The 19,751-nt window shown below is 33.3% G+C and overlaps 1 long non-coding RNA gene across 2 annotated transcripts; it reads left to right on the forward strand.

The window, feature by feature from the left end:
* The first annotated feature begins 11,601 nt into the window (after positions 1-11,601).
* On the forward strand, positions 11,602-19,378 carry LOC126885074 (uncharacterized). 2 transcript variants are annotated; one of them, XR_007698269.1, is made up of 2 exons: positions 11,602-11,983; positions 18,417-19,378. It is a non-coding gene; the product is annotated as an uncharacterized LOC126885074 (long non-coding RNA). The 2 variants fall into 2 exon arrangements; XR_007698268.1 differs by lacking the exon at positions 11,602-11,983 and adding an exon at positions 17,646-17,904.
* Positions 19,379-19,751: the final 373 nt, after the last annotated feature.

A 19,751-nucleotide genomic window follows, 5' to 3' on the forward strand; every position in this document is an offset into this window, starting at 1 on the left:
ATCTGTATACAATACGGTGTTAAGTTGATTGCCAAAATAATGAGTTCAGTGTAAATTGTTCTTAGTGAAAAAGGAAAACAATTGATTGTGTTAAATGGCTTCAAATATCGTTTTCACAAATCTTTAAAGAATAACGACAAGCGTTGGATGTGTTGTGCGCAGACGAGAGAAAAATGTAAAGCATTTTTAAAAACCCAAGGTGACAACGTAGTGACGGAAGTTCGGGATGAACACAACCATAGCGAATTAAACGAAGATGCACTTAACCGTCAAATGTTAAGTAACTCCTTAAAACGAAAGGCCGCAGAAGACATCGGTGAAAGACCTATGAAAATTTTGCAAAAGGAATTACGAAATGGAAATATTAGTACCTTGACTACCAAAGACGTGGCATTGGTTCGAAAAAATATGTATAACGTACGACGATCTCTTCTGCCTAAATTACCGAAAAGTATGGAGGAAACTCATGATATGTTAAAAACATTTCCAGTGAAAACCAACAAAAACGAGGATTTTATAATGGTGAACGACATAGGAAACCAAATTATTATGTTTTCCTGTAGCAACAATTTAGAATTTTTAGCAGATTTGGACACGATTTATATAGATGGAACTTTTAATATTGCCGAAAGCTTTTTAATCAAATTGTTCTCCATCCATGGTCTAAAAGAAGATCATTATATACCTTTGGTTTTCTTCTTATTGCCAAGTAAACAAAAACATACATGTACACTGGCACTTAAATACCTAACAGAACAAGTTGAGAAATGCAAGAAAAAACTCGCTTTAAAAACGGTATTTGCAGATTTTGAAGAAACAATTCAGCAAAGTGTCACTGAAGTTTGGACTAATGTTTCATTGAAGGGCTGCCGATTCCATTTAGAACAATCCTGCTAAGTAGTCATATTTGAGTCCTTTTTTGAATGATGATGATGTGTATGTGTGCTTTTTGTTTTTTGGTTTTTTTTGTACTGATTTCCCATATGCCAGACCTTTGTAATTTTCCTGGTCCTGATAAGTAATCATATTTGACATATTTGAATCTTTTTTTGATGATGATGATGATCATGATGATGATGATGATGATGATGATGATGATGATGATGATGATGTGTATGTAAACTTTTTGTTTTTTGGTGTTTTTTACTGATTTCCCATATGCCACGTTGTTGTAATTTTCCTGGTCCTGATAAGTAGTCATATTTAAAATACGAGTATTTGAATTGTATTTTTGATTATGATGATGTGTATATATGCTTTTTGTTTTCCGGCGTTTTTTACTTATTTTCCATATGTCATACTGTTGTAATTCTAATGAAGTTTTTTTCTTTTTTCAGGTGGCGCAAAATTCAGGCACTAGGTTTAATTAACATCCTTATACAAAGACAAAGAGAGTGATGTAGGAAAATATTTAACATACTGCTTTGGAATGCCATTTCTCAACCCAGAAGATGTAGGAGATTGTTTTGTTGAAGCTTTATCATCAATAAATCATTACGTACACCGACTAAGCCCCAGGTAGACACGGGACTCAATTTACCCATCTTCGGGACTCAACTCGGCTATTAGAAATACGGATTATAAATTCTGGGACTCAACTAGGTTACTCCGTCCTATTGGGCCTGTTGTATTTCCATCTAAGTGTTGGAAAAGGTGGCGGAATGACAGTTCGTTGTAATGGAGAAGAAAAATACTCCAATGTAGAGGTATTCCCACATGTATCTCTATTTGTGGCTGCGCGCGCTTCGCTGGTATTCGTCACTTTCGCCTCGCGTCACAGTAGTCTGCTATGTTTGACGAAGCTGCGCGACCGAATTCCACTTGAATATCAAAATCTATCTTATATGCTTGGATATTACATATTATTGTAACATAATTAAACTATAGCATCTCTAAAATCGTATGATTAAATTGTACTAAACAGTCAAATTTTGAAATTTTGCAAAAACTACTAATTTTACTCATTTTGTATTATGTTGCGCCACCGGAAGGTATGAAGCAAATGTATAATAAGTGCATTTATATTGATTTTACATACTTTTAGTAGTTAATTCATGGTATAGGAATGCAATTAAAACCATCTGGACTGCTTAAAAGGAAAACATGAAAAATTAAGGTTTTTCACAATTCTTGCTAATTTCGATGGCATTGGGCGACCGGAAGACAAATTATTAAAAAAATAATAATTAGTGGTTTTGTTCACGTCTATACCAATGGCAACTTTTGTGCACTATAGCGACCTGAAATAAAAAAAAAAAGTTTTTTTCGAACCACCCTAGTAAACACGTTGGTATTGCAATTAAACCGTTTAATCTTACTGAGCGGAAAAACGTGATCGTAATCTGATCTTTTTCAGACTGGTTTTCAGCCGATGCACAGAGTTCGTTCGGATATAGTGAGCGTTTTTTTTTTATAAAATGAAACCGAATTTACTAATACCTCTTCGCCCCCTAGTTGTGTTAATAATTGTGTCTTCTTCGTTTAAATTTTTCTCTTTCAAGTCCTCTGCCACGTAATCCCTCCATCTTCTCGTTGGGTTTCCCATATTTTTCCCTCCACTTCCGACAGCTCTATCCTTCGTCCCAAATAACTTTCATTTTTTCATCTGACCAAAGATTTGCAGTCTCTGCTCTTAACGCTTTCTCAATACTATATATAGTCTTAAGACACCCGGCTCTCTCCCTAATAACGTGTTACCTAATCTGGTTTGAACCTTTATTATAGGCCATACCTCAAAGCCGTCCACCAACGTAGGCCTCACCACACAATTTTATATCTCGTCGGCATACTGCCAAAAGTGACCAAGTCATAAAAAATCTCATTTTGATGTTTATTGACCAAATAACTTAAAATTATAATATATAGATATAAAAATTCGGGTTGAAAACGTCCTCCGACGTTGTCCGATGCCTTGTTGCCAATATATTCTATCATTACAGTTTTCATCTTCTAATCCTCGTACACTCATTGATCGTCTTTCTCCTTGTATCCATGTCATTCTTGGCCTTCCTCTTTTCCTGTTTTCTGTAGGTATCCATTTTATAATTTTCTTTGGCAATCTTTCCTCCCCATTCTCTGAACATGTCCGTACCACGTTAATTGTTTCTTCTCAATGCATTCTACAACCGTTTTCAGAAAATAATACCGTTGCATAAAATTATAATAACTTAACAGAAAAAAATACCCAAGTCGCAATACAAATAATATGGTTGTCTAATTTCAGGTACCTCTTCTAACTCCTAATACTGGTATACGCTACCGAGAAAACTGACCAAGTCGACTTGGTCACTTTTTTCGCTAGAGAGTTGATATTGAATTTGTCTGATCAATTTAACTTAAGTAGACGTTACGTACAAGTATACTCAATTTTGTGTCAAAATCATTGTTCTAACGCAAATTAATTTTAAAAACAAGATTAGAACAAATACACACACTAATTTTAGGTCAACTTTTGATCTACAATCTTTTGGTTTTAAATCTTCCAATGTCGGACGTTTCTCAAATTTATTATATAAGAAAGTTATCTACCTACAATTTAGCTACTCATGAAACTGCGAAACCCAATAATGTTTATTGCTTTTCTTGGACAGAATTAAGTTGTCAAAGGGGAAGGTGAAATGGAAACTTCTTTACTCTGCTGGATTAAAAGTATTAAAACTACTATGTATAAAAGAAATTAGTGTTTTTCTGATAGCTGAAGTGGACAGAACAGAAATCAATTTATTTCGGTTCTTTTTTGTATATTTTGCAGTGGCGACGCGTAACTTTTTCTAAAGTGTTACCAAAACCAGATGTAAAAAAATCCTCTTTAAAAAAAATATTTTGAACCTCCCAAATAAAAAGGTTTTTTTCAATCCTGTGGGATAAAATTAAACAAATCACTATTCCCAAATTATTTGTATGTAATTATGTATATGTAACAGGTATAACAAAAATTAATAAACAAATTAAACATATTATTCTACCATAAAATTAACATAAAAAACGAACAAGTAGGAAAAAGAACAGATTTTTAAAACTATTGTTTATATTTTAATTCTTCCATTTTCAATAATAAATTTTTTTTTTCTTTAAAATAACATATAAAAAATATACAAGTAGAATGACTTTTCAACTAGTTGATCAATTACGCATTACGTAGCAACACTCTTCCATGTTTAAATGCACGCACACTGTAATCTGTAATAGGTACTAAACTAACTAAACCAACGTTACCAATCTTCAAAATGGTTACAATACTGATATGCACAGCTGTGAAGTTGGGGGTTGCTGGACGAAGACACTACCCCGAACAAACAAACTTAAACTTTTTAATAAACTTTATTCTTATAAGGTTAAAGGTACAATTACAATTACAATTACGTCGACCGACATTATCGTTATGATAGGTCAAGGTGACCCATATCTCGGTAACTATATCCCCTGACTACGCGCGATAGAGTGCAACGAACACAAAAGATGTCTCAGGTACTCGAACTTCCTATTTATATCTACTATATTAAAAACAATTCCCATATGTATCACCATATATGGTTATACTATACGTATTTGAATAATGACGTGTGCTTTGTTTGCAGTCTTTCGAATGAGTTGAATACTTTGAACTTTGCTACTGTCGTAATAAATTATACAAATTGCAACTATAATATTGACCTTATTTTTATAACAAATAAATTAGGAAAATTCCGTGAGGGTTGTCGTGTACCATCACATCTCTCTGGGCGGGGAAAAAATGAAAGGGGATTTCAGCAACAATTTCCTTTCATCTCTACTTTATATTATTTATGTTGACTGACGTCTCTCCTTTATAAGAAAATTAAACATATTAAAAGAAAATGAGAAAAGAAAAAAATGAGATATATAAATATTTACACTGAATCTTAAGTACTAGTAAAAGTCTTATGGTGGACTATTATTACACTTTTACACTATAACACCTTTCAGTACCTATTCTTTTTAAATATATACAGCTTAACGTTATTCTTATGTATGACTACTTGTTTACGCTTTTTCTCAATAATTATGTTAGGCATTTCATCTTTAATTACGGTATATGGACGCGAAAACAAAGAGTTAAGTTTTGAGTTTGGCTCATTTTTTATTAATACTTTATCTCCCGGTTTATAAGTTATTTTACTCGTTTTGGCATCATATACTTTTTTTCTGCTGTGTTTTGTCTGTGTTAGTGTTTCTCTGGCCTCCTTTGCAACTACTTGTAGTCTGTATTTCAGTTCCATGGGATAGTCGTCAACATTATACAAAAGTTCTATTTCGTTTTGAACATTTGTCGGCAGTCTACATATTTTTCCGAACACTAATTCGAACGGTATATAACCCGTTGCTGAGTGTACTGAAATGTTATACGAAAAACAGAAATATTGCACCCATGTACTCCAATTTGTAGGGACTTTTGATAGTTGTATCCTAAGGTACGCATTTAAATGTTTATGAGTATTTTCTAAAGCTCCTATTGTTTCGTGGTGATATGCTGTTGAGTTTAGTTTCTCTATTTGCAATAATGAGCATGTTTCCTTAAATACTCTTGCCATAATCTCTGAGCCTCGGTCTGTGACTATTCTTCTGGGTACTCCATACCTCAGAATAAAATTTTCTACCAATGCCTTGGCTACTGTTTCGGCTTCTTTGTTCTTTATTACATATCCTTCTATGTATTTACTTAGCTCACATTGCAGTGTCAATATATATCTATTCCCACTGTCATCCATCCCAAATGGTCCTACTAGATCTATAAATATTGTGTCGAATGCGCAGGTGGCAGTCGATGTGATAGTTAGAGGTTGTTTGGTTATGATAGAATGCTTATGCCTTTGACAATCGTCGCATCTCTTCACAAATTCCTCGATATCTTTTCGTAAACTATTCCAAAAATAATATTTCCTTATATTTTTGTACATTCTATTTATTCCAGCATGCCCTCCTGTTGGTAACATGTGAAAATCATTAATTATAATTCTTCTTAATTTTTCATCTGCTATATTCTGTTTGTCTTGTACTATACATATTTTGATATCTTTTTCTTTAAATATTTTAGGATCCTTTCTTATCTCTTCAATAATTGGCTGATTCTTATTATTCTTTACTAGTACTAGTTCCTTTATATTCTTTTGTGCGCACATTTGAATGAAGGCTCTCAACGATGCTCGTAACGCAGACGTTGATCGAGGTTCTTGATATGTCGAGTTTCTCAACGACGCTCGTAGTGCAGACGTTGATCGAAAATCTCGAATCAGATAAATAATATCGTCTTCTTCGTTATACAATATACTACTATCTGTATTTTCTTCAGCAGAATCTAGCTTCTTTGCTTTGCAATCGTCCTTGTCTATCAGTTTTACCTCTACCGCACTTTTCGCCAATTTCAACAATTCGACTACGTATGGTTGATCAGTCCATTCGTTTTTCGAATCGGCGATTTCCTCCTACTTTTTCATTTGTGCTCTCGTCATCACTAATATACTTTTCTCTGAGTCCTTATTTAGTTGCTTTAGTTCTTCTGATGTAACTTCTATTCGTGATAAGGCGTCAGCTGTTACATTTTCAGCTCCTTTCACGTATCTAATTTTAAAGTCGTATTCTTCTAACTTCAATCTAAATTTGGTTAATCTGCTGGAAGGGTTTGTCATACCAAATAGGTACACCAATGGTCGGTGGTCTGTCAAAATAATAAATTCTTTCTGTAGAAGGTAGTGTCTCCATTTAGCAATGCTCCATACTATTGCCAGTAATTCTTTTTCTATCGTAGGATAATTTATTTCCGCTTTATTAAGTGTTCTACTGGCATATGCTACCGGTTTGTCATTCCCGTTTGACAAAGTTGCTCCTAGTGCGATGCCAGATGCATCTGTCCGCAGAATAAACGTGTTCTCCTCCGATAAATCTGGGAATTCCATTACGGGGGGTTTGATAATGACGTCTTGAGGCTTTCAAAAGCTTTTTGGCATTCTGTTGTCCACTCAAATTTTACATTTTTCCTTGATAATCTATTTAGCGGTGCGGCTATTTCTGCAAAATGATTGATATGTTTTCTGTAATAATTTGCAAAGGCTACGACTCTTCTTGCTTCTTTTGCATTTTGTGGTATTGGATATTGTTCCAATGCGGTGATCTTTTCCGGATCTGGTGCTATACCTTTATTCGAAATCTTGTGTGTTAAATATAATAGTTCTTTTTTTCATAAACTCGCATTTAATTGGATTTAATTTCAGATTTACTTTCCTTAGTCTCTCTAATACCTTCACTAAATTCTGATTATGCTGTTGTAGACTGTTGCCAAAGACTATCAATTCATCAAGATATATAAACATGTTTTCATAATTTAAACCTGACATTGCCATAGTCATGGCTCGTGAGAAACATCCATGGCTTGTCTTTAACCCCATCGGAAGTCGTGTCATTTGATATTGACCTCTATCGGTTGCGAATGCTGTGTACGGTCTGGACTTAGAATCGAGTTATATTTGGTAATATCCTTGGTATAAATCTAAATGTGAAAAATATGTTACTCCTGATAAAGCGTTTAGGATTTCTTCTATGCATGGTAATGGAAATCTGTCATTCTCAATTTTGTTGTTTAGTTTTCTGTAATCTATCACAACTCTCCATTTCTTGTTTCCATTTTCATCGTTTTTCTTTGGCACTATAAGTAGTGGAGATGAGAATTCTGATACTGCATTTTCAATAATCCCGTCTTTTAACATTTTGTCTACTTGTCTATTAATTTCCGTTTTTTGTCCATGTGGTAATCTATACGGTTTTGTATAAGCAGGTGATACTCCTTTTTGCAATTTTATTTTTGCTTTGTATACGTCCGTCGTTGTGCATGGATGGTTTTCTAAGAAAAACAAATCGGAATATTTTACACATATTTTTTCTATTGCTCTTTTTTCCTCTAGCGATAAATTTGTTGTGTTTATTATATTCAAAATTCTTTCGGCACGACTCACCGATTGTTTTGATTCTCCCATGTGGAAAACGTCAAACTTGTCTAATCTTTCTACCTTCGGTCTGAAATTCTTAACAATTATTTCTCTATCATTGATATTTAATATCCTTATTGGTATTTTTCCGTCGACTGGTTTTGAGACTGTTCCTGCCGAGAAAATTCCTTCGGCTATCTCTTGTGGTATAGTTACAAAATCTCCGTAGTGTGTCCCGATTTCGAAAAAAAAATAATTTTTCACATCTCCTAGGTATTATTATCGTATAAATTTCTCCCATAGATAGCATTTCCAAATCTCTTCTCATTCCTTCTACATGTAACGATAATTTTAAGGTTTCGTAATTTATTGTAGCAAAATATTGGTATAAAAAAATCGCTGCCAATGACTCCATCGACTTTATTTGTGAAACTCTTCATAACTGCAAATTCCTGTGTCACCGTTATCTTCTCTGAGTTATATAATATTTCTAGGTCACACAATAAGGTTCCCCTTGTATATACAGTTTTTCCGGTAACGCCTCGCAAGCTAATACGTCGGGTTTTGTTTATGTCGGTGTAGTTATTATCTAAACATTCTTCAAATAAAACGCTGACTGTTGCGCCAGTGTCAATTAATAGTTTTTTGCGTTTTCCTCTGTAATAAACATTAATATAATTTAATCCACTTGCTGTGGAATTATCTGCCTCCATTCGATGGGCCATGAAAAAAATCTACTTCTTGTATTGTGCTTGTGTGTGGCTGCTCTTGGCGGGGCGCTCCTCTGTTGCGAAATAAGTTCTTGGTGAATTTTTGTTGCTGGGGTTTCTACCTTGCGACCAATTATTATTTCTCCCTCGTTGACCATGTCCTGCTCCTCTGTTTCTTTGAGACCTACCTCTGCTATGATATTGTCTTACTTCGTTTCCATTTGTATTTCTATTATTATATGTCTTGTTACCTTCTTTTCTCCTGTCAAAACTATTTTTGTATCCGTTTGTTGTAGTTTTTCTTCCGCCTCTATATGTTTTATTCATGTGGTACATTCCTGCAGTTTTCGTTCGAGTTAGCGATTCTTCGTTCTTTGCGCTTGTGATCGCTTTCGCTAAGGTGCTAAAGTTCTTGGCTTTCAAAATTGTCTTTATCTCGTCATTTTTTAAACCGTTAGTAAACACGCTTATTGCAATTTTTTCGTTTACTTTGGCCAGCACTTCTTCTGCATCTCTGTTTCCCTCTGCTTGTGCTATTGTTAATTTTGCCATGAGCTCCTCCAAACTTCTTCCAAATTTTTCTATTGACCTATTCGCTTGTTTCGCTGAGTTGATCTCCGCTGACAGAACAGGGATAGATTGTTTTACTAGAAACTTTTCTTTAATATCGGTTATTAGTGCCGCGTTTGTGTTGTAAGTAGTTTTCAGTCGTAATTTTGCTGCTTGCGTTAGTTTCACCTTCAACAGGTACTTTGTTAGTTGCGGTTTTCCCTCATTATCTAAAAATGCATCGTACAGTTGAATTGCGTCAATGAATCCTCTAATTGATTCTTCGGTGTTTCCTATGTGAGGGATCAGGTTCCCTGCTGTTTTCAGTTCGAATTTCTCTCCCATCTTGTCGTTGTTATTTTCAACTTGTCTTTTCCGTAGTTCTGTTTGGACTTTTTCGATTTTTTCTCCAATTTTTGCAATAATATCTGCAATAAATTTGTCTTCTGCTGCCTTACAGCTGTCAACTTTGTAAATTTTATGCACCGTCCTAAACTGTTCCGTGATAGTCCTGAGTTTTTCCACCCATTTATTTGTGATTAGCTTATTTTTCCTTCGTTCTATAGTGTCTTTTGTGAGATTCCTATTTAATATAGTTATATCTTCCAGAATACGTTGAAATATTTCCTCCAGCATAAATTCGGCTTGGCCTGACTACGTTACTCAATAGTATATGGCTTAGTGTCTCTAAGTCTCAATTACTTCGTAAAGCTTATCATTGCCGTTAAGATTATCAAATATAACAAAATATAACATATAAAATATTATAGTAAAACATAAATGTAAGTAAAATAAAAGGATCAATAATATTGGATAACCGTCAATGTTTAAAGTGTCAGTAAATTAGTAAGCGAGTAATTATATAATAAAAAAAAATCAAAATTTCAATATGAAAATTAAAAAAAATAATCATCAATCAAACTTACTTCATAAGCAGTTAAACTGTATTGTATTAAAAAGAAAAATTACTCACGAATATGGGTACATGTGTCTATGCATTTGGTCCTGGATTCTGGGCGTCTAACCTCAGCATCTCCATTGATTTAGATATTTCCTGTCGGATGTGGCGTCGAAGCTGCTTCTTCCATCGTCGATACAGTATCCATCCCACAATGATTATGGCCAGGCTGAACGATACAATTCCCAAAACTCCAGGGACTGATAGCTTCTCGTTTTAGCCGGTTTCAGCTATCACACCTCCGCTGTTGCCTGCTTGGTTTATGAAGATCTGTTCCTCTTTTTCTTTGTTCTGGTTGTTTCCCATCTTACGTGTAAAGCTGCATACCTCAATCTATATGCGAACCAAAAAAACTCCATTCTTTAACTTGAGGCCGGGTCGCCATGTGAAGTTGGGGGTTGCTGGACGAAGACACTACCCCGAACAAACAAACTTAAACTTTTTAATAAACTTTATTCTTATAAGGTTAAAGGTACAATTACAATTACGTCGACCGACATTATCGTTATGGTAGGTCAAGGTGACCCATATCTCGGTAACTATATCCTCTGACTACGCGCGACAGAGTGCAACGAACACAAAAGATGTCTCAGGTACTCGAACTTTCTATTTATATCTATTATATTAAAAACAATGCCCATATGTAGCACCATATATGGTTATACTATACATATTTCAATAACGACGTGTGCTTTGTTTGCAGTCTTTCGAATGAGTTGAATACTTTGAACTTTGCTACTGTCGTAATAAATTATACAAATTGCGACTATAATATTGACCTTATTTTTATAACAAATAAATTAGGAAAATTCCGTGAGGGTTGTCGTGTACCATCACACAGCGTGCCCGCTCGCCGTCTCTAGACCCGTCGCTTCTTCAAAATTTTCAGAGCTAGTCCCGAGCGATAGCGAAGTTTCTCCTGCGTTACCGTTACCAGTGCCAGTATTGGTAACAGCATATGATAACGTGCCATGGATTTACATATCTCGCCAATATTTTCGTGCGTTTAGTTGGCTATTTACTGAATTAGGTACCTACTATTAACAAGTATTTCTGTTGGTAAAAAATATAAATGGAATTATTTCGTAGTAGTCATAAAATATTTATTTGCAAGATTTGTAACTGTTACCAATGGTTACAATGGTTACATGGACGCTTCGCCACTGATATTTTGCAGCACATGCTGTTTGATGTTATCTAACATAACTTTTTGGAGAAAGGGCGCACACACATGGAGGTTTACTCCAGACTGGATGAATTCTGCAATCAAAATAGCAAAAAAGAATGTATGCATCTTTACACACAATGAACTTTGAAATGTTTTCCAACTTGCACGTCCCAAATGCAATAAAAATAAAAGCTGTAGCCCTATAAAGTTCACGAATTAAGATTTTCTAATTTCTTCTCTACTTTGTGAGCCCTGTCCGTTGCTAACCTTGGCTTGTAACGGTCACGTTACAAAATTAGCTCTTTAATTATTATTATAATTATTTTTCCTCGGTCTCCATTTAAATTCTCTAATTTCTCGTATAGGACTACTGGGGTGACGTCATACCTCGGTGATGGAACGTACTCCACCTATCGAGAGTGATTTCGTTTTCTGAGAGAGTTTGACGTTTACCTTGGCGGAGAAGCGCCTCTCGTTCTTTACTTGACTGTGAGCTGTGGTGTCGAATAGATATACCATATAGAATGGCGGATGATTTCCTCCAACTTATTTTATCACATAAGAAATTTAACGTAAAGTAAAAAGTTACCACCAAGGATTTTCTGGAGTTAGGGAGACATGTGTGTGACAACTCCTGTTGGAGCCAACTAGGAATCATTCGGTGAGATTTATTTTTTTTGTAATAATTTTTAATTAGCCATTGTCATGTGTTTTTTTTGTTGTGGAATATTTAAAATATTAGTCCCATTGTTAAACTTTCTTAGTCAATCTATTAAGGGAAGGGTGTAGATGATTTCGATCTTTATATTATCTTTATATCGATCTTTATATTAATGGGGTTTTTGGTTTTACATAACCAAACATTTTTGAAGTCCTCAAATTAATATTGAAAATAATTACCATTTCTCTGTAGGTTTTAAATTATTCAACATCCAATATTTTATAAATTCAATATATTTTTACAGATATTTCCTCAAATAAATCATTTCAATGTCATTTGTCCATGTATTCACATTCAAAACAGTTCAAGGTTACCTGAGATTGGTTTTTGTTCCAGTTTTAATGGTCGGTTTTTCTATACTATTGCTTCTAAAAAGTTCCTCAATTATTTCTTCTTCCCTTTACTTTTTGCTCATGTTTAAAATGAGAAATAAAACTGGGAATGTTTTTAGCCATTTGGGAGAAACCCTACCATGAAGTCATAGACCTTATTTGACCACCTAGAGAAACCACTACAGCCACAGTCAAGTCATCATGGGAGTATGTCTAATTGGGAGCAAGCTATGGGAGCGTTCCAGCTCAGTTTTCGTCTTGGCACCTGGGCCTACAGGAGTCATGGGTCGCACCATCCTGGTGCATCATTTTCTAGGATGCAACCGCAACCTTTTTAGGAATCATTGGGATTCGTTTGGAAACAATTAGTGTGTTTTAGTAACTATTGGTTTTTTTTTACATTTCAGACTCTCGGTTTAATGCGCTATGTTAATTAATTTTTTTTCCAGATTTAGTTTACCTCTGGTTTTTTTTTAATATGACATATTTGTATATTAGATTATTTGGTTCCCAAACTTTGTATCTACGGTAACTTCTTGTGCACAGGAATAAGCCTAGAGAAAATTAGGTTTTTAATGCTTTATTATTGCTTTGATATTGGTTTATGTAATTCGGGTAAATTTATTTTTTAATATTACTGGCTTGTTTCCCAAATATTTTACTGTTATTTGCTTTATTCCATTTGTTCGGTTAATTTATGTCATCGTCGGTATTTATCTCAACTTCATTTCTATTTCATTCCTTGTATATTTAACTTGCATACTTCATTATTGTATTTTCCCTTAGTGAGGCTTGGGCCTATTTATTTGTAGTATTTTCATCTTTGTCAGTTTCCTTTAGTTGTACGTAGCAGGCGTACTATAACCATTTGGTAGAAGACATGTAATTTTGTACCCCATATGTTAGTGAGAGGTACTTATACCTGTAATTTTGTAACAGATAACATTATTGTTGTTATCTTAGAGATAACTTTTTGTATAACTTATGTCATTTTAGAGTCACATGATATATACTTTGTGTAACTCAGAGATTGTCAAAAATCTAGTAGTTATTTTTAATAAATATGTATTTATTTTGTATATCAATTATTTTATTATTCCTTTATGTTCATTATTACAGGTTTGATATATTTAATATTTGACAGCAGTATAAGATACCTGGGAAAATGATCGAAGATCATTTTCATGGCGCCCATGATTAGTTAGTTTTATTTATTTTGTTCGTTTTTAGTCATTAGTCATCTCCATTCATTTTCAGTACATTATTCTTATTTTATTATTTCATCTTTTAGTCATCATTACTATCTATATAGAGCTACTGTTCTTCGACAGGCATGCAAACGAGCCGTATCCATCCTTGAGTGTCAAGTGGTTTTCTTGCATCTCTAGCTAGCCAACTCTATTCAGTTTGCCTCTGTCTCTTCCCACTTCTACTTCTATCCCTTCTAATTCCCCTTTCTTCAGTACTACTGCACTTTAGTAGTATTTTTTTTTATTTTCCCTATTGCGGCTTCTCAACGTAGAAGTCACTTCACCCTTTTCCTTACAGCCCATCTCTCTACATCTATGTCCCATTAGTTATTTATTTATTTTTTCCTTACTTCTGTTGGAGTATATCTTTCTTTTTACTTTCACTCCAACAGAAGTTTTCTCATTTTTGTTACACTGGCGCCCAACGTGGGGCCAACCGTTTTTGGTTCTAAGACAGTAGTTCTTTTAGTTCAATTTTCTTTTATTGGAATTTTCTGTTTTATTAACTTTTTGATATCTTTGTATACATGTTACTTCTGATTTATTTTTGGTCTTTAAAACTTTACGAATACTAAACAGGTAGACTTATGCTGCTTTTGGTTTTGATTAGTTTATTTCGATACCTCATTTTTAGTTTTAGTGGTACAGCTCATATCTTAGTTTGGATTTTGTATTTTTATTGGAAACTTATTTATGTATTTAGATTGAGTATACATAACTGACATTATGTTCTATTAGTTAAATTTTTATTCCTTCTACCAATGGTAGTACGTTTGCGCGTACAATTAATCGTTGAATATATGCATACATTTTTTTCTAGTATGGTTATATTTTATACATAACTAGAAATCATTTTCAGTATTTAGGTATTTTATTTACGCTATTGATTTGATTATTTATATATTTTGCTGGCATTTTGATTTGTTGGTGTGTCGCTAATATTTTCTCCATATGTATCTTTGTCTTACAAACTTTAGATTATATTTTATATTTGTTATTTTTGATATTTGGGTTGTTTGGTAAGACAGGCACACACCACAAAGCACAATCAGTCCACAACATTAGTTTCTATACATGATACGTTGAATTCGCATGGTTCGGATGGTTACAGATGGTCATCCAAACTATTTTTCTTTAATTGGTAGTGTTAAACATAACAATTATAATTATTGTATAGTAAAGTAGTTCCATTATCCATCTCAGTTTCTAGTTTTATTATTGTTGATAATAATATTATATCAATGTGGGTACCATAATATAATGCTCATAGAAATCAGATATTTTAGGTTGAGATTTAAACATAAATCTTTTATTAGTTAGAAACATTGGTACTTTTTCTATTAAGTTTAGAACAATCCTCAGAAGAAAATTGACTTAACGGTGTCGTTCAAGCTAATCTCTTCTTCTGTTTGTCTTTAGCTTAGCTCACTCGTTAGTATGGTTAGAAATTTTAGTCTGATTTTTTTTTACCATCTGATAATGCCGGTACCTACATACATTGCTTGATTTCATCTTTGGCTTTGTTGTTGATGACTTTTAATTTATTACTTATTAATTTAATTATTATGTAGTACTTTATGTATGAGTTTATTTTTTTTTGGTATTAGGTATGGTGCATTTTAATTATTATTATGAGTCAATATTATTAATTGCTAATCCTGTCAGGATTATACAATTAATAAGAACTTCACTTGTATTTTTGTCTAGTTTTTGCACACCTAACCCCTAAGTTAGAAGGGTTGTTGAGTATTATATATTTATATATTTGGATAGGTAAGCTCATACAAGTACTCTTGTTTAATATGGATATTATTATGGAACTGTATGTTATGCACTACTTATCTCAGGTTATGTGTTATATTATTTGGAATATTTGATTACTTACTAATTTTTTTTTGATCATATTTATATCTTATTATTGAATTTGCCATATTGGAAAGATGTGGTTTTTAATTTGTTATTGGGTTACTCTATTAACATTTGTCTCAAATATCATAAACACTTTATAATAATTTATATCCTTCTATCCTACACACTATGATTCTGGAATTAGATTGGAATGTTGATGTGAGTATGTATGGTTTCTTAAGTCTTTTATTGATTTCTTCTTGTGGACTAGCCTGTCCTTACTCTGTTAATGCTAGTGAGTGAGTACGTGGGTTCGAAATTCAGCAATTGGCCATTGCTATCCGGTTTCGTAATCTATGTCCTCATGGCAGAGTATGCAGATGTCTATTCATCATCAGTTCCTAACCATTCTCCTGTAATTAGTCCACTTATTCCAGTTTTTGTTACAAATTGATAGGGAGGTTTATTTAGTTTATATTTTATCTCGTACTTCATAGTATGTTTGTTGTTGACTATCCCTATACGCAGTAGGTTTGTTAAGTCAGTATTTGGAGTGTTTAGACAAATGAGTTGTTCATCAGAGTATATTCCCACTTCTTTCCTTAGGCATTAGTTGCTATTCAGATTGTGGAATATTTCCTGAATAATTCCATGTATGTGAGAGCGCATGAATTTGCAGTTTTATTTAAAATTGTGCTCGTTCTCGTCAATTTTTTTCCCTATCACTTATCATATTTTTTTTTCTTCCTATTATTTTTCATAGTGCCATAGACCTTGTAAGTTCACCATTCATTCTGTTTTCTTCCTTACTTATTCTTATATTAGTACCTTATCTGAGTCTGGTTATCCTCATACATCTGTTGTAGCAACATGCTATAGTTCGCGAATACCAGCACGAATTAAGTTATGTATTTTCTAGAATACTTTAGTCAATACACTTTAGGTATTTATCTTACCTTTGATTTAGTTTGGTTACCTCTCTGTTACTTAGTCTGTTAGTAATTTTTTTTCTGACTTATTTTGGATTACTTAGTTTAGATAGGTTCATATTACCGGATGAGGGTGTATGTAGACCTAATTTATTTATTTTGTTCAGTATTAGTTACCATTGGATCCAATAATTTAGTTTATTTAGTATTAGTAAGAATTGGTCCATAAATTTGCCTGATCGTTCTTCTTTGGATATACTCCTATATAAATCTGGTGTCCATTGATAGTCCGATTCTGGATAAGTGTCCGATTCTTCATTTATTTTGTGTATTTGGTTGGATAGGTTCGTATTACCGGATGTGGGTGTACGTAGACCTGATCTGTTTATGTGGTTTAGTATTGGTGTGAATTGGTCCAAAAATTTGCCTGGTCGTTCTTCTTTGGATATGCCTTTTATAAATCTGGTGTCCACTGATAGTTCGACTTTGGATTAAGTGTCCGATTCCCCATCTCTTTTGGTTATTGAGTTTTGGATTCCTTTGGTATGTTTATTATTGGTATTATTTGGCATTAGTGAGAGTTGTTCCATAAATCTTCCTGATTGTTCTTCTCTGGATATACTATTATGAATCTGGTGTCCATTGTTAGTCCAATTTTGGATTAAGTGTTCAATTCTTTACTTATTTTAGTTACTGATATTTTTTATTCACTTTGATATATTTACTTGTGATATGGTTCGAATTGGCTCACACCTTTTCCTGGTTGTTCCGTCCTTGGATATATCCTTTATAAATCTGATGTCCATGGATAGTTCAATTTTGGTTTTAGTGCCCAATTCGACACTTAGTATTATTATGAACTTTAGTACAATATTTAGTTTGTTTGATTTTTGAAGCAATATTAATATTTGGTAGCAGAGAGTAACATAGTAACATTTTAGTATGAATTTGAGTCATATATTTGTTTATTTTTCCTTGATCATTAGTTTATATTTAGAAGTAATCTTGCGAATCAACGTGGATTGTTAGACTATTGTAAATTTAGTTGTTAATATTTTGAAGTTTAGAAAAAAAATTTTATGGATAAAATTTTTTTTTCCCGAGTAGAAGGGGATTGTAACGGTCACGTTACAAAATTAGCTCTTTAATTATTATTATAATTATTTTTCCTCGGTCTCCATTTAAATTCTGTAATTTCTCGTATAGGACTACTGGGGTGACGTCATACCTCGGTGATGGAACGTACTCCACCTATCGAGAGTGATTTCGTTTTCTGAGAGAGTTTGACGTTTACCTTGGCGGAGAAGCGCCTCTCGTTCTTTACTTGACTGTGAGCTGTGGTGTCGAATAGATATACCATATAGAATGGCGGATGATTTCCTCCAACTTATTTTATCACATAAGAAATTTAACGTAAAGTAAAAAGTTACCACCAAGGATTTTCTGGAGTTAGGGAGACATGTGTGTGACAACTCCTGTTGGAGCCAACTAGGAATCATTCGGTGAGATTTATTTTTTTTGTAATAATTTTTAATTAGCCATTGTCATGTGTTTTTTTTTGTTGTGGAATATTTAAAATATTAGTCCCATTGTTAAACTTTCTTAGTCAATCTATTAAGGGAAGGGTGTAGATGATTTCGATCTTTATATTATCTTTATATCGATCTTTATATTAATGGGGTTTTTGGTTTTACATAACCAAACATTTTTGAAGTCCTCAAATTAATATTGAAAATAATTACCATTTCTCTGTAGGTTTTAAATTATTCAACATCCAATATTTTATAAATTCAATATATTTTTACAGATATTTCCTCAAATAAATCATTTCAATGTCATTTGTCCATGTATTCACATTCAAAACAGTTCAAGGTTACCTGAGATTGGTTTTTGTTCCAGTTTTAATGGTCGGTTTTTCTATACTATTGCTTCTAAAAAGTTCCTCAATTATTTCTTCTTCCCTTTACTTTTTGCTCATGTTTAAAATGAGAAATAAAACTGGGAATGTTTTTAGCCATTTGGGAGAAACCCTACCATGAAGTCATAGACCTTATTTGACCACCTAGAGAAACCACTACAGCCACAGTCAAGTCATCATGGGAGTATGTCTAATTGGGAGCAAGCTATGGGAGCGTTCCAGCTCAGTTTTCGTCTTGGCACCTGGGCCTACAGGAGTCATGGGTCGCACCATCCTGGTGCATCATTTTCTAGGATGCAACCGCAACCTTTTTAGGAATCATTGGGATTCGTTTGGAAACAATTAGTGTGTTTTAGTAACTATTGGTTTTTTTTTACATTTCAGACTCTCGGTTTAATGCGCTATGTTAATTAATTTTTTTTCCAGATTTAGTTTACCTCTGGTTTTTTTTTAATATGACATATTTGTATATTAGATTATTTGGTTCCCAAACTTTGTATCTACGGTAACTTCTTGTGCACAGGAATAAGCCTAGAGAAAATTAGGTTTTTAATGCTTTATTATTGCTTTGATATTGGTTTATGTAATTCGGGTAAATTTATTTTTTAATATTACTAGCTTGTTTCCCAAATATTTTACTGTTATTTGCTTTATTCCATTTGTTCGGTTAATTTATGTCATCGTCGGTATTTATCTCAACTTCATTTCTATTTCATTCCTTGTATATTTAACTTGCATACTTCATTATTGTATTTTCCCTTAGTGAGGCTTGGGCCTATTTATTTGTAGTATTTTCATCTTTGTCAGTTTCCTTTAGTTGTACGTAGCAGGCGTACTATAACCATTTGGTAGAAGACTTATGTAATTTTGTACCCTATATGTTAGTGAGAGGTACTTATACCTGTAATTTTGTAACAGATAACATTATTGTTGTTATCTTAGAGATAACTTTTTGTATAACTTATGTCATTTTAGAGTCACATGATATACACTTTGTGTAACTCAGAGATTGTCAAAAATCTAGTAGTTATTTTTAATAAATATGTATTTATTTTGTATATCAATTATTTTATTATTCCTTTATGTTCATTATTACAGGTTTGATATATTTAATATTTGACAGCAGTATAAGATACCTGGGAAAATGATCGAAGATCATTTTCATGGCGCCCATGATTAGTTAGTTTTATTTATTTTGTTCGTTTTTAGTCATTAGTCATCTCCATTCATTTTCAGTACATTATTCTTATTTTATTATTTCATCTTTTAGTCATCATTACTATCTATATAGAGCTACTGTTCTTCGACAGGCATGCAAACGAGCCGTATCCATCCTTGAGTGTCAAGTGGTGTTCTTGCATCTCTAGCTAGCCAACTCTATTCAGTTTGCCTCTGTCTCTTCCCACTTCTACTTCTATCCCTTCTAATTCC

Source organism: Diabrotica virgifera, chromosome 5 (assembly GCF_917563875.1).
Source record: "Diabrotica virgifera virgifera chromosome 5, PGI_DIABVI_V3a".
Taxonomy (NCBI): Eukaryota; Metazoa; Arthropoda; class Insecta; order Coleoptera; family Chrysomelidae; genus Diabrotica; species Diabrotica virgifera.